The sequence below is a fragment of the Puma concolor genome, chromosome E1 (assembly GCF_028749965.1).
Source record: "Puma concolor isolate L17-30 chromosome E1, mPumCon1.1.hap2, whole genome shotgun sequence".
NCBI lineage: Eukaryota > Metazoa > Chordata > Mammalia > Carnivora > Felidae > Puma > Puma concolor.
The window spans coordinates 62,369,807-62,391,956 of record NC_141680.1 but is presented as its reverse complement, the minus strand read 5'-3'; the positions used below and the strand labels follow the sequence as shown (position 1 = coordinate 62,391,956).

The 22,150-nt window shown below is 60.4% G+C and overlaps 1 long non-coding RNA gene across 1 annotated transcript; it reads right to left on the bottom strand.

Annotated features, from left to right (window-relative positions):
- Window positions 1–287: 287 nt before the first annotated feature.
- Window positions 288–4,265, bottom strand: LOC147574591 (uncharacterized). The gene is made up of 3 exons (XR_015243688.1): window positions 3,322–4,265; window positions 2,147–2,275; window positions 288–1,731 (listed from the first exon to the last, which is right to left on the bottom strand). It is a non-coding gene; the product is annotated as an uncharacterized LOC147574591 (long non-coding RNA).
- Window positions 4,266–22,150: the final 17,885 nt, after the last annotated feature.

Sequence of the window (22,150 nt, the reverse complement as noted above, 5' to 3'; positions counted from 1 at the left end):
ATTCTTATAAAAATGTGTATGATACATAAAATTATTTTTTGAAAAAAAGCAAAAATCATCTGAGCCTTTGCTTCCCCAGATGCTGTTTTTAAAAGATAAACTCTCTTTTCTCTCTGATAGTATTACTGAGGCTGTTTTATTTTTATTTTTTAAAGATTTGATTTTTATTTTTATTTTTTATTTATTTTTTTTAAGATTTTATTTTTAAGTAATCTCTACACCCAAGGTGAGGCTCGAACCCGCAACCCTCAGATCAAGAGTCACATGCTCCATTGACTGAGCCACCCAGGCGCTGCCCCCCCCACACCCCCCATGCTGTTTTAAACGTTCTTTGTGTTCTGGAAACTCTTGCTTCTTCTCGTGTTAGCACAAGCGTCGCTGTCTCTCGCCTGCCCAGGGCAAGTGTTCCAACTGGAGGCAGGAAGCCCTACCTACAACCCGTGGCTTCCACGGTTGCCGCGCCTGTCCCCGCTCCAGCCACCGGCAGGGGAATCAGGGAAACGTGGCTCACGAGAGGCTCCGTGCTAGTCTGAAGCTGGCACTCGTTTGCTTCTCCCACGTGCTGTTGGACAGGACCAGTTACCTGGTCACACCAATTGCAAGGGAACCTGGGAAATGTAGTGCAGCCAGGGGCGCACTGGTGGACGGCTGAGACACCCGCAGTCTGCCCTCTGGGCTCCGGAGGTCCGTGAGCACCCGGGTTTCGCGCCCCACCCCCAGGGTGAAAAGCACCTCGTCTGGAGGGAGATGGCCCAGCCCAAAGCCCAAGTCTCTCGGATACGTGCGACCTCCCACCGGGTCCGGCTCTGCATCCTCCCGGTCCATCTGCCAGACTAGCTGTCCAGCGATCTGTCCCCCGCCCCTCCAATCTGGTCTTTCATCGGATCTTCACTGCAGCCCCCCACCCCCGCCCCGCACTGCCTTTTGGCTGAACTGTCTTCACGGGAGGGCCCTGGGCGACATCAGTCGGCTCTCCCACCGTTTGAGGAATAAGCACTTGGCTCTTCCAACGTGTGGGTCCCGGGTCTCCAGGCCTCTCTGAGTGCAAGCTGGCCCTCGCTTTCTGGTAACGTCACGGTGAAGCAGCCGGGACCTGCCAGCAGGCACTCGCACCCGGGCCCTTGTGTATCACGGCCCCAGTTTTCCAAATGTTGCTGCGACATAACGAGGGAAGAGTGTTATTAATTCCAGCTCACCATATCCGTTTCCCTGTCGTCCACGAGCCAGCCACGAAGCCAACAGCACATATTTTAGGGCTTTGTCACACCCGCTCCCTGGGCACCCATCTCTGTATTAGTTAGGACGGGCGTGTTAGTCAGCTGTTGCCACAGCAATGCTGCATAACAAACCACTCCAAAGTTCCATGGCAAAGCAACCATCACTGATGCCCACTCTCCCAGAGCCAAGGGCCGCTGCGGGGTGGGTCCAGGCCTGCTCTGGGCTTCCCTCGTGCTCCTTGGACCGGGAGCTTCCCGTCGGCGCACGGCCGTCCGCCCTTCACTCCTCCACGGGCAGTCTTCTGCTGAACAAGGCTGACCGTGCCACTGCATTCGGAGCCCCCGCTCACTTCACACCTGCCAAACACCTGTTGGCCAAAGGAGTCACACTGCCAAGTCCAAAGTCAAGGTGGGGAGTATATCCCACTCACCCAGAGGCCCGGGGCGCGGAGGCAGATGTGGAATTCTGGTGCCGGGCAGTGAAGAAACGGGGATCACAGGCTGTTCAGTCACCCTGGAAATGCACAGGGAATGCACAGGAACCACGGGAAATGCACAGATCCTGGTGTGACCACACACACACGCAAGAGAAGCTTCCTTCTGGAGAAGCCACAGAAAAGCCTCCCGTAAGGCGGTGGCCTTAATGCTTGCCTTTGTTCACAGCCCCAGACTGATGGCCACTCGCAGTCTTCCGGTCCCTTCCGGTCCCTGGGGGTTGTTACAATTTAGGACCCCAGGAGGGGGTTGTGGCCGGTTGTGGGAGTGGCACCTGTCACCTCTGCTCAAGTTCCACTGGAGAGGGTGGGTCTCCTGGCCACACCCACTTGCTGAGGAATTTGGGAAACGGAGCGGAGCGTAGCCTGAACTTGGAGGAAGGGGTGCCTGACCTTGGTTGACAGCTGCAGCCCCAGCCCCCTTCACGGGGTTACCTCGTCTGTGGTGTCTGCTACTTCCCACGGGGATGGCGACTGCCGGTTTGTGCTCTTCATTCGCCACGTTTTCTGTTTGTCCATCAGCAAGTTGTTGGTGGCCCCTTGCTACTCGGAGGGTCCAGCAGACTGCTGAGGACATCAGTGACCGCTCAGGGGACACGGGACCTCCGCTCCTTCCAGGCATTAGTCACCAATAGCGTCTCTCCTCTGTCTGGTGCCCCTCCAGGGCACCCCGACAGCTGCCCCTGGCCCCCTCAGCTGCTGCCTCTGAGCCACCTTCACCTGCCAGCACTGGCCGCCTGTGTGCTTTGGGCTTGGCTTCCTCCCTTGGGCCAGAGCAACACCCCCAGCCCATCTCCCCAGAACCCCTGGGGATTTCTGGCCCACTGAGGACACTCCCTCCTCTTGTTCTTCTGGTTATAACAGATTTTTAAAATTTTCTGTCATTTCCAGGCATTGAAGGTGAGCCCAGGGAGACGACTAAGAAGCATCTAGGCCATCATGTTTATGCAGTCTCTGTGGCATCTAAACCCATTCAGTTCTCAAGACTTGGATGTTTAGTCGCTGGGAGCAGAATGTCCAAGGGCAAGTTGATGGAATCTGTGGGCAGCAACAGGGCCTGGGCCAGAGAGGTCTGCTGCTGGCCTTCTTGGGCCTGCCTCGGGATCCCCTCGATCTGCAGCAGGGAACCCCAAAATGGAGCCTTAGAGATCACGGTCTTGTGGCCTTAGAAATGGAGTCGCACGGTGACGTTGGTGACATGAGCTCCAGTCATGTGGCGACTGAGAATCCTCAGGCCAAACCCAACAAGTCCTGGGACGTTTGTGACCTGGCAGGTCCCTCTGCCAAGCAGCACCTTACTCGTGTTCCACTCCCCTGGGGAGGGTCCCCATTCTACAGAGCGGGACATTCCCAATCTCTACCTCAATGCTTTCAGGGTGACCAATCCCCCCTCCACCCCCCGCTGCTGTGCTCAGGATTCTATTTTGGTTTATTTGTGATTTCATTTTGAGCTGAGATTTGGAAACCAAGGCAAGTTTGGAAGCCTCCCTGAGGCCCAGGACCATGTGTTGAGGTCATCTCTCCTCACCGAGGGAAAACCAATTATGTTTGCTACTTTTAAGGAAGATACAGGATCCGGGTGGGGCGAAGTCCTCCACGAAGACGCCAACCTGCTTTTTGCGTGTCTCCCTTGGGAAAAGGAGACCAGAACGGGCACTGTGGCATCCTGGAGAGGCTTTGTCACTTCCTCCTTCCGTGAGGAGGCAACAAGGACACTATAAAGGGGTCAGAGCCTTTCTCACCCCCACAGGGCTTGGATGAGGGCACAGGCAGAGGCCTTCCCTTGACCCACTTCTCTGGCAGCTGGAAGAACCCCACCTGCCCGGAGGAGACAGAGCGCATCAGGCATGGAGCCCTGGCTGTGGAGACTTCAGATCTGAGAGGCCCTGGGTGCCAGCTCTTGGCGTCCTGAGATTTCCCCCTCAATATGACCCAGCCCAGGGGGAAAGGGAGCCACTCTTTATTCCGGATGGTCCTTAGAGCCGCTAGGCAAGGAGTGCGGCCAGAACTGGCTCCTGGGCCCCAATCCCGCCCCAAGGGACACAGCACCTCCCTCGGGGCGCCCTCGTTCCCTCCCAGAGCGCTGCATTTCTCTGCAAGTCCTCAGAGAGACGCACGCGGCCCTGGGCGCGCGGAGCGCATGGGGCTGCAGGCCCAGAGCTGTTCTGGCCCCAGTCCCCTGGGGCCTCGGGCTCCGGGGCCCGCGTGAAGTGTCGTCGGCCCCTGCGCACCGCAGGGCGCTTGGACGCGCAGCGGAGGCGACTCCGGGAAGGGAGACAGCCCTATGGGTTGCAGCCGCAAGTCCCTTGTCTCCAAGCCTACGTCTGGGCCCCGGGCGCGGGCCCGCCAGACGCCGCGCGGCCGCGCACGAACACCCGGGGCCCGGCACCGCCCCACGCGGCCCGTCCGACCAGCCCATTGGTCCAGAGGCGCACCGCCCGCGTGTCCGCGCAATGCCATTGGTCCGAGCCCGCGGCCCAGACAAAGGGAGCGGCGGCGGCGGGCGGTGATTGGGCCGGGCGCGGCAGGGGGGCGCGGCGCGGAAGGGGAGGTAGAGGGAAGGCGGGTGGAGGGCTTCGGGGGGAGCGCGGGCAGTGCAGGGGGAGGACTCCTGTGCGGAGGCGGGGCGGGGGCGGGGGCGGGGCGGGGCGCCCCGGAGGGCGGCGGCCGCGGGGCGCGGGGCGCCCGCCCGCCCCTCCGCCCGCCCCTCCGCCCAGCACCCCTCCCGCTCCGGGGCTCCTGCCCGGACCGCGGCCGCTGCCGCCTCCTGGTCTTCCCCGAGGGCTCCGCGTCCGTCTCCGCCGCTCGGCTGGGAACGCGGGAACGCGGGAACGCGGAGCCCCGGCCGAGAAGGAGCGCCTAGGCCGGGGGTAGGACGTGCGGCGAGACCCCCTGCCCAGCGGCGGGACGCGCCTCTCCCCGGGCTCGGCGCCTCCTTTCCGGCCTGCCGGACTGCGGTGATCCTCTGCAGGGACGGCGCACTGAGAGGAGGCGCGGGCCCTGGCACTGGAAGCTGGACGCAGCGCTCGGACAGGAAGCTCCTGGCGCTTCCTGGAGAGTTGACTCGGCGGGGTGCGTCGCCGGGGAGGGAGGGACGGGCCGTGGGGCGACCGGCCGGGCGGGGAGTGGCTTCTGGGGGCCCCCTAGCCAACGGAGGGCCCGCGAGGCCGCCCTCGGAGCGCCGCCAGGTACGTGCGTTTCCTTGTTTCCCGCGCGCCCAGAGCGCACCCGGGTAGAGAACGAATAAAAACCCGGTTGGTGTGTAAGAGCCTTTCGCTGCAAGCGTGTCTTTCTGCAGTGTTCAGGGAGCGCCGCTAAACGCGGGGTGGACGCCGACCCGGATTGGGCCTGCAGTCCCTGCCGGTGGACTGTCCTCCGCTCCACCTCGGGGCCGGGAGCTAGTGCCTTTTTGGAAAAAAGTGTCTTTTTTCCAGGTTCCGTTTAATTCGCCGAAGAGACCACGAGCCCTGCGTCGGCCCCAGAGCTGGGGCGACGGGGCTTTGTTTCCTGCCGTCTCTTAACCCTTATCCCCCGGAAAACCCGGATTCTTTTTAGAGCCGCGGTGCTCAGTTTGGGGGAGGGTTGGAGGAAGCTCGGAATGGAGAGACCCAATCTCGGCCCCATGCTGGGCGGGCAGCTCCCCTCGTTCCGTACTGAGCCCCTCCTGGCCCCAGGAGCCCCGGACTTGCCAGTTAGGGGAGGCCCTTGGGCTTTGGAGTTATGTTTTTGGTGGGGGGGGGAGGTGGTAATAGAGGAGGCCCGGTAGCCGGCCTGGGGCGGGCTCCTTCCCCTCCCCCATGCCCACGTCAAACAAAAGAAGTCCTCCGAGAATCGTCTGGGGGGGAAAGCTCTTCTGAATGTGAACCTGTAGCACCCCCCCGCCTCGCCCCTGTTCTTAGAATGGGACTGAGTCTTTACAACAAAGGGGAGGGAGGGTTGGAGAGAGTCGAAGGAAAGAGCGCGCTTTTATTTGGGGACACTTTAAGGAAGAGAATGCACCTCTTCCTCCCCAGTTACCCACCTGATTGATGGGGCTTTAGGTGATACTTGGTTGGGGTGTTTTTGTTTGGAGACTGTAGTTATACGTGGGAAATTGGAAATTCGGCCTCTACCCGGTGGGGGAAAATCCCCCATGGAGTGAAGTGTATTCCTTGCAGTTTGGGGGAAGACTGAAAATGGAGAGATTTAATGGTTAACGCGGATGGGATGATGCTGTGCTCTTTTCTCCCGCTCCCCCCACCATAAATTAGAACAAAGGGCCGAGGCGAAAGGGGTGGCGGTTCGAATGGGCACGCTATAAAAAAAACAACAACAAAAACTCACCTCCCCGTCTCGGATCACACCCGAGGATTCCTGGAGTTTGGGCTGGAAAGAAAAGGAGGCCCCCGCCCAGAGTCGAGCTCTGTATGGATGCTTAGCTCTTGAGACCCTCCTTCAGGCTGTGTCCCAAGTCGCGGTTACCGGACTGGGGAGAGGGAGAGGGGGGTGCCCCCCGAGGTCAGCAAAGGCCCCTCCTCTGGGCAAAGTGCGTGGTTTCGGTTTCCACCTTCTCGGGACGGAGAGCCCGGGTTCACGGCGCCCTTGGCCGCGCGCGTCCCCTCTCGCCCCGGCGTGGCGCTCCTGGCGCAGACCCGCATCCACCAAAGCCCGGGAATAAAACTCAACAAACCATAAAGGCTCCCGATTCCAGTAGAAAAGGCGCCGAAGATTTATGGTCCCCCGAATTCCCCACACTCTAATTATCCCCGTTTTTAGTTGACTTATGGGTGGTGACCACGAAAGTCATTTTCCATTTTAGAATTTTTTTTTTTAAACATGAAAAATGCAAGTTTCACTCCTTTCTTACCCGCTTGGGCGGATCTTTCATCTTGTGGGAAGAAGAGAAATCCGGCCTGCCTCTTGCTTTCTCTACCACCTCCGCTTGAGCACAACCGGCCCCCGGACCCCCTCCATAGCAATTTAGGGGAAGGTTTTGTTTTGTTTTGTTTTTTTCTCCCGCCGCCCAAGGGCATTCCTCCCAAGGAGCCCTGCCTGGTGGCACTCTGGATGCGCCCCGGACTGCGCAGGGCTCGGAACCCTGCTTAGGGTTCGTGGCCCCCCACCCTAGGCCAGTGGTGGAGGGTGAGCCAAGTCGGAGAGTGAGTCCCCCACGGTCCCAGTACGGTCACCCTTCATCCTTCACCTTCCTGGGGACCCACGCAGGGTACGAGTCTGGGGCGTCGAGGGGCCCCCACTGTGCTGCGGGGGGGGGACCCCCACCGATCCCTCGCAGCTGCCTGGCGGCCCCATCCCCCATCCTCCCTTTGTTTGCTCCTCTGGACACTGAGTTGAAAGTGGCAGGAACAAAATAATTAGATGGAAGTCAAAGATTAGGCGGGGTGCGCTGGCCGCCCCGGCGAGGCCTGGCCGACACTCCGCCCGGCGCCTCGTAAATCTCCGCGGGCCTGACAGAAAGCCGCGTCCTCAGGTTACCTGGGAGTTTCGAGCTTCTCGATCTGCGCCTTACCGTCCCCCCAACACCCCTCTTTGGGAGACCGCGGGTGGAGACTCCTTGCGGGCCCCGACTTCTGGCCAGCGCACGAGCCTCCCTGCCCCAGCCTGAAGTCAGTTAATTCTCAGAAATGGATGAAGGTGTCGCAGGGGGAGGGTGTGGTCTGGACAGCGAGGGCCTGGGGCGCGGGACCCCCATCCAAGGAAAAGCAGCACGCACCCCCACCCGGTTTGCCAACCAAATAAATATTATTAGGGTGCTGCACGTCCCCTGCTCCGCGCTGCCCGAGGAGGGGGTGGGGTGGGGACGCAGATGGGTTGGGGGCGGATTAACCCCTCGTGGAGGACTCCTTTGTCTGGCCCGGCCACTGCGGACACCAACCAACTGCGCGCTGGGCCTGAGGGTTCCCGCACCGGTGCGGGAAGGGGCGAGCGGGGCTTCCGAGGCCCTTCTCTGGCCCAGGTGTGCAGGCTGCGGGCGGGGACGTTGGACGTCGGTTGGGGCTGAGCCACGAGGTCCCAGCACCGGGTCCGGGGGGGTCCCGGTGTCTCGTCTTCCGGGCCCACGTGCGCTCCCAGCTGCGCCCTGGAGGCCTCCAGCCACGGAGCAAGAGAGAACGTGGAAGAAGTCTTGGCCCGCTTAGATAGGTTTTAAAAACTCGAATTAATTGGTAAAATAGAAACCGCGCTTCCCAACACAGAGAAGAGGTTGAGGGGGGGAAAGCATTTTTTTAATTATACCCCCTTGTGGCGGGTGTACCTGACCTTTTCCTACTATTCAAAGAAATGTTGCCACATTTAATTTTTGTTGCCATGAGATATGGAGAGGGTAGCCCAACATTTTGAAGTAATTTGATAAGCCTTCAAGTAGCAAATCCGAAAGGGAGGCTGGCGGCCCAGGTATAGTTGCTTTATAACCTGAATTTACAATGAAAGCATTCTCCTTTATGGATATAATAGATTAGATTTCACAACTTAATTCTCCGGAATGGCTCCGTTTAAGGGAGCTCCGGCTGATTTTATTACGCCAAGCCAAATTGGATGTTTGTGGTCTTAACGAAAAGCGATTGTGACATAAAATATATAATTTTTAAAGTAAACACACACACACACACACACACACACCCCACGAGTTGGACCCTGTCCCCTCCTGTCTCCATCCTTCCGTCTTAACCCCGGCCCCCCCCCCCCCCCCCCCCCCAGTTTGGGAAATACGGAGAGTTATTTGTTTGTTGATTTCTGCCCCGAGACAGGAACTCACACCCGGCGGCGGGGGGGAGGGGGCGCGAGGAGCAGCCGGCCTCGCGTCCCCCGCGGCCTCCCCGCTCCGCGCCGCCCGCCCGCCCCGTACCGCGCACGCGGTGCCCTTTCCCCGAGAAGGCTTGGGGCCGCTCGTCGGCGTCCTGCGAAACGCCGGAATTCCCGGCACTGGCCCCGGAGTGTCGGGCCATCGGAGCATCCGCGGGGGCCGGAGCGTCTGCCCGGGACAGCGGGCCCCCCCGCAGGACCCTCGGAGGGACAGCCGGGACCGGGCAGGCTCGGCCTCGCTACCGTGTGCGAAACGCCTGCGCCTCCGCAGGGCCTGCTCCGCGCCCTCCCGGACGACCGGGGCTGGCAGAACCCCCTGCGCCCGCCGCCCCGGACCCCTGGCGGCCCCTGGGGAGTGGGCGTCAACTCGAGGAACTTTCCAGGCCCAGACGGCCCCCGCCTCTAAGCCGACGCCGGAGCCCACGCTCTCGGCACCCCGCGGAGAAAGGCGCGGCCCGCGGAAGACCGAGGTGCGGACGGGGTCTTGGTAGTCCAGCCCGGGCCTGGCCCGCCAGCGCCCGCGGCCCATTCTGCTGTCACTTCTGATTGAGGTCGGGCTCTGCTTACCCCGCGGCGGCGGCGGCGGCGGCGGCATCCGCCCCCTCCTCCTCCCCCATGTGTTGGGTGCTTTGTTGAACACCGAATTAGCCACCCCCGCCCGCCCCCTCCAGTCTCCCGGCCGCTGCGACAGCCCCGCAGGACAGGCCCTCGCCCGAGACTCCGGACAAGACGCGGGAGTCGGGCGCGCGCCCTGGTCTTAGGGGGCCGCGGGGCCGCGAACCCTGCACCGCGGCCGCCAGGGCGGTGCGTGCCGGTGCGTGGCTGGCGGGTGTGGATGCCGGTGCGCGCCTTAAATTAGATCTTCGCGGCGCCTGACCTGGTTTTTTTCTCGGCCCGATCACGGCTGCAGCTGTTTTCTCCAGAATTCCTGCTGCTGGGGGAGGGGCGTTATTATTATTTTTTGGTTGTCACAACCTCCCGGAAAAATTCCCTGGCCTCGGAAAGTGTAACAATAGCCCATCGGATTTCTGGAGGAAGCGCCCCCAGCCCTGCTTTCTGCCAGGGACGCCTTTGCCCTCAGGCTGCCGCGGAGACCTCCTCCCCTGCCCCTGCCCGAAACCCCTGCTGGGCCGTCAGCTCTGGCTCTGAAATCTAGGAACGCCTTGGGGGCCCCAGCGCTCCGAACTGGGGAGAAAGTAGCCGCCTGGAGGTAGATGCTGGGGGACGAGGTACAGCCTTCCCACCTGGCCCTCACCCCTACCCCAAGCCCACTTCAGGTGGCCCCTAACCAGACTGTCCCCTCCCCAGGAATTGTTCATGTTTGCTTTCGGGGTCGGTGATAGCCCAGAGGCAGTTAAAGATTAATGGGCCTGGGGGTGGGGTGGGGGGGGGGGCGCTGTGGATGGAGTCCGACCCGGCTGGCTCTTGGTCCCTCTCTCAGTTGGGCACCAAGGCTGCACCCCAACCCCAAGGTTGAACGGAGGGTTTAAGAGGACCACACTTGTGTGTTCACCTGTCCTGCTGGGGGACGGGAGCGAGATTGGGGAGCTCAGTTGCCAACTGCAGCCCTTACTGGCTGTCGGCTTCACCCCTGCAGCCTCCTGGTGCGTAGTGTAGGAAGCGGAGGGGGCTCTGGCCCTCCTGGCCGCCTGCAGAGTGGCAGGAGAAGCCCAGGAAAGTGGCCATGCCCAGGAGGGGCCAGGCTAGCCAGCTGGTCTCGTGGTGTGTGGCTGATCTGGGCCTCCGGTATCAGCCTCCACCGAGTCAATCCCGTTCTGCGTCTCTGTCGCTGGGGCTGAGTGTGGGGGGCTGCCAGGGGGCTTACACCACCATCTCTTGCCCTCCTCGGCCTGGAAAGAGAGTGGGGAGGTCTCAGCCCCCATCCCTCCTGTCCTGTCCACAGAGGGTCTGCCCTTCCCAGGACCCCCTGATGCATCCCTCAGGAGGCAGGGACTCCACCTGTAGCCTCCAGGACCTTCCCCGAAGCCTCTTGTTCTGCCCATAAATTTATTTATGCTTGCGTTAGGCCCGGTGCGTGGATGTGACCTCCAGCACCCCCAGTCCGCGTGGACAACAGGAATTGAACTTTAGTCTCTAGGCAATTAAGGCGGCAGGGACTATACTTCATTAACGGTTGTTATGCAATAAAAGCGATAAAATGGCCCCTACTTACAATTTAAAAATGCAATTTATTTTAATTTACGTTTTTAAGTACTTCTAGGGTTTGATGGGGGCAGCGAGGGGATCACCGGAGGGGCCGCAGCAGCCCCTCCACTGGAGGGACAAGGAATGGCGGAGCTGAAATTGGCCGGGAGCAGCAGGAGACACAGAGGAAGCTGCATTTGCAGGCAGCGGCCTTAGGCTGGCAGAATATTCTGGGTTGCCTTTTTAAAAAAGTGGTGAGGGGCACCTGAGTGGCTCAGTTCAAGTTAAAGCATCCGACTTCGGCTCGGGTCATGATCTCACAGTTCGTGGATTCAGCCCCGTGTCGTGCTCTGTGCCGGCGGCTCGGAGCCTGGAGCCTGCTTCGGATTCTGTGTCTCCCTCTCTCTCTGCCCCTCCCCCGCTCATGCTCTGTTTCTCTCTCTCTCAAAAATAAACTTTAGGGGCGCCTGGGTGGCTCAGTCGGTTGAGCGTCCGACTTCAGCTCAGGTCACGAACTCACGGTGCTCTGGGCTGATGGCTCAGAGCCTGGAGCCTGCTTCCGATTCTGTGTCTCTCTCTCTCTCTCTGCCCCTCCCCCGTTCATGCTGTGTCTCTCTCTGTCTCAAAAATAAATAAATGTTAAAAAAAAAAATTAAAAAAAATAATAATAAATAAACTTTCTTTTTTTTAATTTTTTTTTTAATGTTTATTTGGTTTTCAGAGAGAGAGACAGAGCATGAGTGGGGGAGGAACAGAAAAAGAGGGAGACACAGAATCCGAAGCAGGCTCCAGGCTCCGAGCCGTCGGCACAGAGCCCGACACGGGGCTTGAACCCACGAACCGTGAGATCATGACCTGAGCCGAAGTCGGATGCTAAACTGACTGAGCCACCCAGGTGCCCCATAAATAAATATTTTTTTAAAAGTAAATAATAAATAATGAAAAAGCGATGAAAAGTCACCCTGAGGCCTTGCCCTTCTGCTCCTGGACGCTGCAGAGCAGGCCTGGGGAAGCATTCTTGAGCCAGACATCTGAAAGCTTGCTGGGCGCGACTGTCCCCCGGGGGCCCTGGGACCTTGGGCAGAGTGGTCCCCTGCCCATCCCGTGGGAAGCAGGGTGGGTTCCTCGGGTCCAGAAGCAGCCTGCCGGGGACTCCCCCCCACTGTCAGAAGCCCTACCTAGGCTCAGCTCCCCTCCTGGCCTTGTGGAAGGATCTCATTCCCATTTCTGAAGCCTCTGGAGGGGCCAGCTGACTCCTGCTGCCCTTATCTGCAATGCCAAGGCCTGAGGGCCCAGACAGCCCCAGCAGGTGTGTCCCCTTGCCTTCCTTCTGCACCCCTCCACCCCCTCCCCTGCCTGTACACAGACTGCAGGGCAAGGCCAGAGCCGCGACTGGGGACCCAGGAGAGGTGGTAGCCAAGGCTACCGGAGTGGAACCCGGCGTTGAAGTGGAGGGGCTTGGCTTTGAACAAAAGAGGGAAAGAAAGGATGTGTAGGACTGGGATTGGGAACCGTCCGGCAGGACATCTGAAACCCCGAAGCGCACTCTGGCCCTGGTTGTCACAGGATCCAAGGCCACCAGCTCCTGCCATCCAGACCTAGTGCTAAACTATCAGCTTTGTTGTTCACACGTGCACACCGTGAGAGCCAGGGCTCCCGGCCCAGCCTATCATCCCTGCCCCCCAACACACACATGCGCACACACGCGCGCACACACACACACACACACACACACGCACGCTTTAGCAGCCACCGTGGCCTAGAAGAGCAGACAGCCTTGCCCTCCTACCCCTTGCTAGCAGCCATGGGTGGGTAGGGGCTGGGGGTGGCCTCCTAATTCCTCTGTCTGTGGCCCTCCAGGCTCTTGAGGGTCATGGAGTCTACACGGCTTCCCCGCACACCCCTCACAAGGACTGTGCTGGGTCTCTGCCCGCCTGTCCCTCTTAACTCTGGGCGCCTCGGCTTGCTGAGTTAATTGGCAAACTTCCCCAGAAGTAAACTTGAGGATGGAAATTAATAATTTTCCTGGCGTTGAACTCATTGCTGATCGTGCCAGCCGGGAGAAGGGGGCCTGGTGCACAAGGGCCCCTGAAAAGCCATTAGCATGAACGAGGCCTTCGGGGGGGCCAGGAGTCCCTGGCGCAATTTAGGGGTTCTGCGGCCCCAATGCCCCAGCATAGCCACCACAGGTGTGTGGGTGCTTTGGAAGGCTTCAAGCTACCCCTGCACCCTACCCCCACCCCAGCTCTCTTGCTATGTGACCTGGGCCTGATGGGGTCTTCTAGGGTGCTTCCAGCCGGGTCCCTTACAAGGAAGAGGCCTTCACTAGAGAGGTGTGGGAAGGGGGGAGCCCAGAGACCTCCATGCAGTGGATGGCGGGGGGCTGGGGTTGTTGGAGACAAGTGACTATGGTCTTACTTGTCCAGTCAAGGCAGAGGGTAACCTGGTGCTTGAAGACCTCGCCCCGGGACCCCCAGCCTCTAAAGAGGCATAGTCCCTTTCCTCGCATTCACGGGCTCAGGCTGGACAGGGCCTGTCCTGTTGGGTGGTGTGGGGGAATTAACACTCCCGCCAAGCAGGCCTCTGCCCGCGTCTCTGCAGCCCCAGGAGTGGGTAGGGCACAGCGCCAACAGCAGGGTCCCCCCCCCCCCCAACAGCTCCATTGCAGCCAGCCGCTGTGCTGGCTGCTCTGCTAGGCCTTCGGCACCTTCTGAGAGATGCGGTGATGCAGGGCTTCTCCGGTGTCCCTGGTGTGTCCTACCCTGCAGAGCAGCCTGGGAGGAGTGGGTGTGACCAGCCAGGACTCTGGGTGGTTCTGACCCAGGCAGTCCAACTACCATCCGGAAAGCCTGGATGGGCTGCAGGGTCAGTACTGGGAGGCAGTGGGGTGGGGTGGGGGGTGCTCCTCCCACAGGAAGTGTTTGTTGAAGACGGACGGACGGATGGATGGTGAGGTCTGCCCGGCACCAGGATGGTTTCCTCGGCACTCTCGCGGTGCGGGTGCGCGCTGCCTATGGGAAACAGAGCCGGCTCCACTGGAAAATTTCTTCCGAGAACCTGAGGTCACAGCACACTCGGAGGGAGGCACACAGGGGTGGGGAGTTGGGAGAGAGGGCTTCCTGGCCCCTTCCCTGTAGAGACACAAGAAAGCCTCTGCCCCGTATCTTGGACGAGGGCCCGGGATGTGGCCCACCTCGCAGTCCCGCCCACCCAGCACCTCCATGCTGCTGAAGTGGGACCAAAATGTCCCCAGAGGGGCCAGGATGTAATGGAGAGGGAGGGAGGTGGAGGGGTGCCGCGGAGGGCGGCAGCGAGAACACAGCAAGCCCCCCCTGTGCTCCTGGACTGGGCTCCCAGCCGGCTGCCACTGCTGGACGGGCCTTCTATGCACCTGGCAGGTGCAGAGGCCAGCCGCGGCCACCTCGGCCATCTCTGTCTACCCCCAAGCAGTGCTGACCGTGGTGTGCTTCTGCTGGCCCACCACACTGCCACCCCACCACCCCAACAGGACTGCCAGACTGCTTTGTCCAGAGGCCACAAGGACACGGGCTAGGAGGGGGGGGGAGGACTGACTCTCCCGGCGCCTGCACTCGCTACATTTATAGCTTTGGCCCTGCCGTAGAAATCACATTAAAGTTGAAGACAAGAGGCACAGAGAGGGTCAGTAACTTGCCCGAGGCCACACAGCAGGATTTGAGCCAGGCCTGTCTGACTGGGAAGCCTGCCTTTGTCCAAGACATGACATATTGCAGATTAATTAAAATTATCGTCTCCGCAGGGCACCTGATGGGTCCCTCCTCCCACCTGGGACTGTGTCCCTGGCCCTGAGCCACACAGCTGACCTGTGTGGGCTGGGCTGGTTGGGCAGGCTGCTTCTGAGGGTGAAGAGGGTCATGCCACACCGCTCTGGGGCCTGGAGAGGGCCCAGGGTGTGTGTGTGGGGTGGGGCCACCTCGGGGACATTGCTAGGAAAGGGGGTGCCATCCTCCGGGAGAACATCTCACTTCTCACACAGACCATTCCGTCCCGCAGACCTGCACCAGGTGCCCTGCTCAGGTCAGGTCAGCACAGGACATGCTGCTCAATGCCAACACCCCCCCCCCAATCCCCCACCGCACCACGACTGAGGCCTCAGTGCACCCGGGCTGGCCCCACCCAGGTCACTGCAGGTAATGATGTCCCGGCCTCGGGAAAGCTCGGGAGAAGCCTCTAAGGGCTTAGGGGTATTTTGCACATAGAGCCATCCTGGCAAGTCACCCGCCCTGAGGACATCCCCGGGCATCCTGGGGTGGAGGTGGGACAGAAGCATGGGAGCAGAGGGGTTCGAGCTCTTTCCAGGGTTGCAGTGGCCCCTTCTCCCCACTCTTAACCTCTGGTTACACCAAGTCCTGCCCGTCCTGCCCCCGATGTCGCGTCTCTAGCTTGAAGTTCCCTCTCACCCTAGTCCCTTATGTGTCACTGCCCCACCTTGGCCTCCCCGGACCAGCCTTTCTCCCCACTGGTCCTCATCCATCCCAGACCCACACACAGCCAGGAACCTTGAAATCCACGAACCACCTCCAGGCTCCAGGCCTAGCAGGCCTCTGTCCTCCCTGGCCCCATCCCAGCCCCGGGATGGCCTTCCCCATGTCCCATAGTGGACATTCAGAGGGCGGTGCCGGTCAGCTGGGGGGACCCGGCAACCGGGGTGGACCCTGACAGGTGCAGGAGGAGGCCCAGCTGGGGCCATCGGCTCTGGGACCCCCGTCCTGGGGCTTGGGAATCTGCTGTTTGGTGACGCTTTCATCGAGATGGACTCTGTTCTATGCTTGTTTATGGATTTGAGCTACAGGGGCCCGATGGGCCCCTTGCAGACACTGCCCCACCCGGCTGTGCCCTGCCCTGCCCCCCCCCTCTGCACTGCCCCCACCCTGCTGTGTGTTGCTTTGTGGGGTGGTTGTTGGTCCTGTGGCCTGCACCCCCACGAGGGTGGGGCCGGGGAGGCACAGGCTAATGAGGACAGGAGGTGTACAAGAGGGCTGTGCACCCCTTACCCCGCTCGGGCACAATCCTCCTAGCTCCCTGGGCTCCAGGAGTGCCTTCTCTCCTGTCCCTCCCTCCCCAGGAGAGTGATGCCCCCCCAGTCCTGCAGAGAGTGTCCCGTATCTCCCTCTGGGGGGCCCTTGCAGGGCCCCGGCAGATCCGTATCACACACTGACCTGATGGCCAAGAGCCCACTGGGCAGTGGGGGCTCCCTTCTCCTCTAGCCACAGCACCTTTGGGATCTGTCAGAGAAGAGCTTGGGAAATCGAGGATACCCTCCCTCCCCCACCCCCCTCAGCCCACCGCCCTCCTTCCTGGGCACTGGCAGCTGCAGAGACAGGGATCCAGGCTGTTCCCACCTTCACAGCCAGACTGTAGTCCTACACTCCCCCCACCCCGGAGCCCTTGGCCCACACACTTTGGATCTTCCTTGAGACCCTGCTTAGAGAAAGGGTGTGAAGTTCCTGGCTGGATTTTTCCTGGTGCTGCTCTGCACCCAGCCCTCCGAGGAACCCCGGCCAGAGCCCCACGCTCCTTGGTCCTCAGGCACTCCGCCCCTCACTTCTGACCATCCAGGTCCTGTCTGCTCCCCGCTGGCCCGCAGGTCAGCTCAGAGGAGACACGACAGGCAGGTGCCCCCTCGAGGAGCCCTGGGTCCACATAAGGACAGATGTATGAGTGATGGCTGCTGTGGGACCTGGGTGTGGCAGACAGAGCCCCTTGGAGCCCCTGCAAGGGCAGAAGGGAGGCCAGCGGCGTTTTGGAGATGGGCTTCAGCCATGACCGACTCACTCCACCTCTCAGAGCCTCAGTTCCCACCAAGTGGCTCACAGCATCACCTGTGTGATGCTCTTGCCCAGGATGCTTCACCTGAACTGAGCTACAGGGAAGAATAAAGAAAGTCCCAAAGGACGGTCTACACAACAACCACTCTGGAGGCTTTCTAAAGGCCAGTGGTGAAAAGGATGGAAAGATGGGGTGCCTGTTTTACAGGAAAGCAGGTTAAAGAGAGGGGACACGTAACTGCAGTGCCAGGCCCGGGTAGGGTCCTGGACCCCCAGGATTGGGGGTCAGCTAGAAGGGATCATGGACAGAAGCAGGGATTTTGTGTAGGGGCAGAGTAGGACCTAACAGACCGTGCCAGGTACGTTTCCTGGGTGTGATGATGTAAGAGAATCCTTCTTGGACATTAGATGCCCGCTTGTTAGATGCCTACCCGCTCGATGCCCAAGTATTTTGGAGCGAAGTGTCATGGCATCTGCGAATGACTCCCATGTGGCTCAGAGATTTTCTCTAAAGGGAGGAAAGAGCACAGACGCCACGGCGTGTTTTTAAACATGGCGCCTGGCTCGCTCAGTCGTCCAACTGGCTCTCTCTCTTTTTTTTTAATTTACGTTTATTTACTTATTTATTTTGAGAGAGAGAGAGAGAGGGAATCTCAAGCAGGTTCTGCCCCATCAGCTCGGAGCCTGATGCAGAGCTTGAGCCCACGCTGTGAGATCATGACCTGAGCCGAAGTTGGACACACTTCACCGACTGAGCCACCCAGGCGCCCCCTGACTGGCTCTTGATCTAAGGGTCATGGGTTCAAGCCCCACGTTGGGTGTAGAGATTACTTAAAAATAAAATCTTTAGGGGCGCCTGGGTGGCTCAGTCGGTTGAGCGTCTGACTTCGGCCCAGGTCATGATCTCACGGTTTGTGGGTTCAAGCCCTGTGTCGGGATCTGTGCTGACAGCTCGGAGCCTGGAGCCCGTTTCGGATCCTCTGTCTCCCTCTGTCGCTGCCCCTCCCCCTTCACGCTCTTTCTCTCTCAAAAATAAACATTTTTTTTTAATGTTTATTTTTGAGACGGGGGAGACAGAGTGCTAGTGGGGGAGGGACAGAGAGAGAGGGAGACACAGAATCGGAAGCAGGCTCTAGGCTCTGAGCTGTCAGCACAGAGCCCGACGTGGGGCTTGAACTCACAGACTGTGAGATCATGACCTGAGCTGAAGTTTGATGCTTAACCGACTGAGCCATCCAGGAGCCCCTTTGAGCATCCAATTTTTTTAAAAACAATTTTTAATGTTTATTTATTTTTGAGAGAGAGAGAGACAGAGTGTGAGCCGGGGAGGGCCAGAGAGAGAGGGAGACACAGAATCCGAAGTAGGCTCCGGGCTCCGAGCCGTCAGCACAGAGCCCAATGAAGGGCTTGAACTCACGAACCGTGAGATCGTGATCTGAGCCGAAGTCGAACGCTTAACCGGCTGAGCCACCCAGGCTCCCCTAAAGATTTTATTTTTAAGTAATCTCTGCACCCAACATGGGGCTCAAACTTACAACCCGAGATCGAGACTCGCATGCTCTACCGACTGAACCAGCCAGGTGCCCCTTAACTCATTTTTAAATAGGAAGCTGAGGCCAAGAAAGACTAAAGCTTAGGGGAAGCTGGGGACACAGTGGCTCAAGTTGACCCAAACCTTACTACGCACAGGCCACGGAACGTGGCACACCTCGCCTGCCCCTCACAGCAACGCGGGGAGAAAAGTCTTACTCTGATTCCCGTTCCACAAATGAGAAAGTTGCGGGGAGCCGGGCAGGCCCCACGGGCAGCAGCCCTAAGCCTCCCTGCCTGCTTCTCCCCTGCAGCAGCCTCTGGGGGCGACGGGGGTGAATGAGGTCCACACCAGCCTCCAGCTCCAGGCCTGCGGCTACGCAGACATAAGACTCCCCACATGGATGCCTTCAGACTGCGCCCCGCACCCAGGCACCCGCACACTTGCAGGGGTGCATTCCACGGCGTGGGCAGTCTCCTCTGTTCCACTGAGGACCAGGGTCCCCGCCCCTGGGAGGAGGGCACAATCAGCCCACGGAGCTGCAGGCACCCCCAGGGCCTTCTGTATTTTCATGAGGCAAGTTGCGCAGCGGAGCCTGATGAGCCCCCTTAGCCTCCTCCCGGGCTGCACGAGGCCTCCAGGCCCAGCTCACCAGTTTGCCTTTCCTCTTCCTTTAATTTCTTTTCCCGTGCACGAGTGAGATCCTACACTGGCGAGCAGACAATGGGCCTAGTGCGGCTGCCGGATGGTCCTGGCAGGGTGGGGGCAGGGGCAAGGACTGGCCTCTGGGTCCGGCCTCCGGGCCTGGCCCATTCACCCTCTGCAGCCTCGGCTTTCCCTGAGGCCTGGAAGCCCCAGGCAGGGGGAGGGACGGGCAGCTGGCTCCCCAGAGCTCACATCACAGCTGCTGGCCCCTCCGGGCTGGCGACGGCCCCAGGCCCACCCGGGTCCAGCCAGGGATTACCTCCCTCCACTCCTGGGCACGCCTCGCCCACAGCACGGGGCTCGGCTTGGTCCCCTGGAGCCAGCAGGCACCCCTGAATCCGTGTGTCCATCCCTTCGCGGCGGTCAGTGGGCTCAAGACGAGAACTCCTATTTCTCTGATGCTGGGTGGGCCTGGAATCCAGGACTCTGGCTATAAATTCAGATCCCAGCCTTTCAGCAGCACTTGGGCTGGGGGCTGGGAGACTCTAAGCCCTCTGCCCATCATCTGGTCCTTGCCCTCCCCACCTTGCTGTGGGGTCAAAATACAGGAGTGAAGTCCCCCTGGCCAGAGAGAGGGGCGGGCAGGGCAGCCTGGTGTAGGACACAGCCCTGATGCACCCCAATGCCGGCAGGCACTGGCCGTCTCCCACACTGTTCCCCTCACGGCCCCGCGACCTATATCTTAGTCCCCCAGACCCCATCTGCATGGTCCTGCCCAGAGCCTCTGCTCTTTGCTCTGCTGGGAATTCGTTCCTCGGCTCTAAGAACATCTCCTTTGAGAGGCCCCAGCCAGCTCCCGAGAGGCCGGGTGTTCTTGTGCCCCTTGGCCTGGCAGGACGGGCCCCTCTTGCTGCTGCCTGGATCCCCCCACCCCCCGCAGCAAAGCCAGCCTGGCACCGGGGACGATGGAAGAAGGGGAAGAAGAATCAGACGCTGCTACTCCTGGATGACCAGGGTCCGATGGGTTCCCCAAGGCAGCTCGCAAAGGAGGGGTCCCCTGGGAGGGAGACCCCCCCCCATACACTCCTGAGTGGTCCCGGCCCCCTCCACCAGGGAGGGTGTGAGAAGCTCAGACTGACCAGATCCCTGCCCCCAGGCCCTGGAAGCCTCCACCCCTCTGCCCCAGGTGAGAGCAAACTACGGGGGTGGGGGAGGGGAGGGGCGGTCTCAGGAGGCTTCGGGGTCACCTGTGATGCCTGTTGAACGGCAGGCCCCCCAAAGCCAGATGCGTACCCCAGCTGAGTGCCTGGGACTGCGGCCTGGATCCCGGGCCCGGAGCGGCAGGCAGCTGCCAGGCGGGGCTCGGCCGCCCTGGCCCCAGGCCTGTGTGGGTGTGGGAGGGAGCCCAGCCACACCTGTCCCGCCGCGGGCCCTGGGGTGGGGTTTCCCATCTGTGCTGGAGCCTGGTCAGGTTTCTCACTTCACCCCGGGGCAGGGGCACATGGGCCCTAGCCAGCTCTGAGTCACCGCCCAGCCTGTGGCCTGCCTGCCAGGGCTCCTGACGGACAGGAAAAACCTGCGGGAAGGGGCCGGGCTGGGAGCATCTTCACTGCACCTGCAGGCGGGACAGGATGGAGGGGCTCCCTCGGGCCCCCAAGGGGCGGCTCCCCACCCAGCCGACTCCTCCCCTCTGCTCCAGCCCAGTGGCTCAGGACCATCCGGGCCCCTGCGTGGTGGGAGACGGGGTGCACTTCCCAAACCTGAGTCACGGCAGGCCTGACTGTCCCCAGACCCTGTGCCGCTGCTCACCCCCACGCCTCCTCTAATTTTCACAGGCTTCTTTTTTACCTGATCTCGTCCCAGGCGTTAATATCTGTGAAATCGAAGGCGTGATGTGTTGTTTTCCCTAACGCATGCAAAAGAAATCATGCATTTAAAAATGTTTTCGGGGCCATCTGTGGATCATGTCAGGCAGTCCAGCCTGGAGGAAGGCGAATCCCTCCTTTGGCAACGCGGGGCCCAGAGAGGGTGATCTGGGAAAGGGATTTCCCAAGGGACAGCCCCAGAGCGGGGAGGCCCCGGCCTCGAGTCCAGTCTGGAGCCCCTTGCCTCGCCCTCGCAGGCCCAGACCCTCAGAATCAGCCTCTCTGAGCAGCTGGGGTCCCCTCCGCCCTGGGAACAGTATGAAGGCCAGGGCATCCCAAGCAGGCTCCCCATGGGCCCCACACACGCCCACGCCTCCCCTGAGATCACTTGTTTGGGCTGCTCAGTCATCTCCAAACCCCCCCTTCTAAGCGCTTCTTCGTCTCGCCCAGGGTGAGGCAGAGAACCCCAGTGACCTCCTCCGTCCCTGCGAACCCCAGTTCGGAGACAGCAGTGTGGCCACATGACCAGTTTTGTCCGGGGCTCTGAAGGTCAGGGGAGCCACACACCCGTTGGCCAGGCCCAGGCCCAGAGCCAGCGCTTTATGCTAAGGACCCAATCCCTGGTGCCCTGCTGGAAAAGCAAGCGTGAGGGCGGAACGCAGAGGGCGCCCCCTGCTGGACAGAACCGCGGGACGCACCCGGCCTCCTCCCCTGGGCGGCTGGCCAACCCCGAAGCCCTCAAAGCCCTGCTCCCTTCTTTCACAAGGGACAGATGAGTGAGCCCAGTCGGTCAGGCAGGGAGGAAGGGGGGAGGTCCGCGCCCTCTGCTCTCCACCTCTCCCCGGGGCCCCTCCTCCAGACTGCTAGGTCCACTTCCCAGCCTGCTGGAAGGCCTACCCTGCCCGGGGTCCCTTGGGAACAGTTTAGAGGGGGCAAATGAGCTGGACACAGCGTTGACAGAGTCCCCGAGACACCTGGGCCGGTCTGGGTGGGCTAGGGCCAGCCTGTCATGGCCCATCTTCCCCAGAGGGAGGCTGTGTGTCATGAGACTGACGTTACCAAGCACTGGTGACTGGCGACCAACGCGGGGCTCCGTGCCGGGCCTGCCTCCACACTCAGTGCCTCCCAACAGGGGCATGCTGTTCTACCCACCTTCGACAGATGGCTCAATCGATCAAGTGTCCGACTCTTGGTTTCGGTTCAGGTCATGATCTCTCGGTTCGTGGGCTCGAGCCCCACATCGGGCTCGGTGCTAACCGCTCACAGCCTGCTTGGGATTCTGTCTTCCTATCTCTCTGCCCCTCCCCTGCTCGGGCTCGCACTTTCTCTCTCTCTCATATGTGTGTATATATATATATATCAAAAATGAATAAATTAAATTAAAAAAAAAAAAGAAGGAATAGCACGGGTGAACTTGATGGCATCACGTAAAGCGGAAGATTCCAGACAGAAAAGGACAAACGTCCAACCCGCTGTTACGAAATGTGTAGGACAGGCGAATTCAGTCCGAAAGTAGTGTGGAGGTTACCAGGGGCTGGGGGGAGGGGGATGGAGAGTTATTGCCTAATGGAGACCGGGTTTCTGTTCGGGATGATGAAAATTTTGGAAATCGATAGTGCTGACAGTTGCAAACGTTGTGAATGCAGGC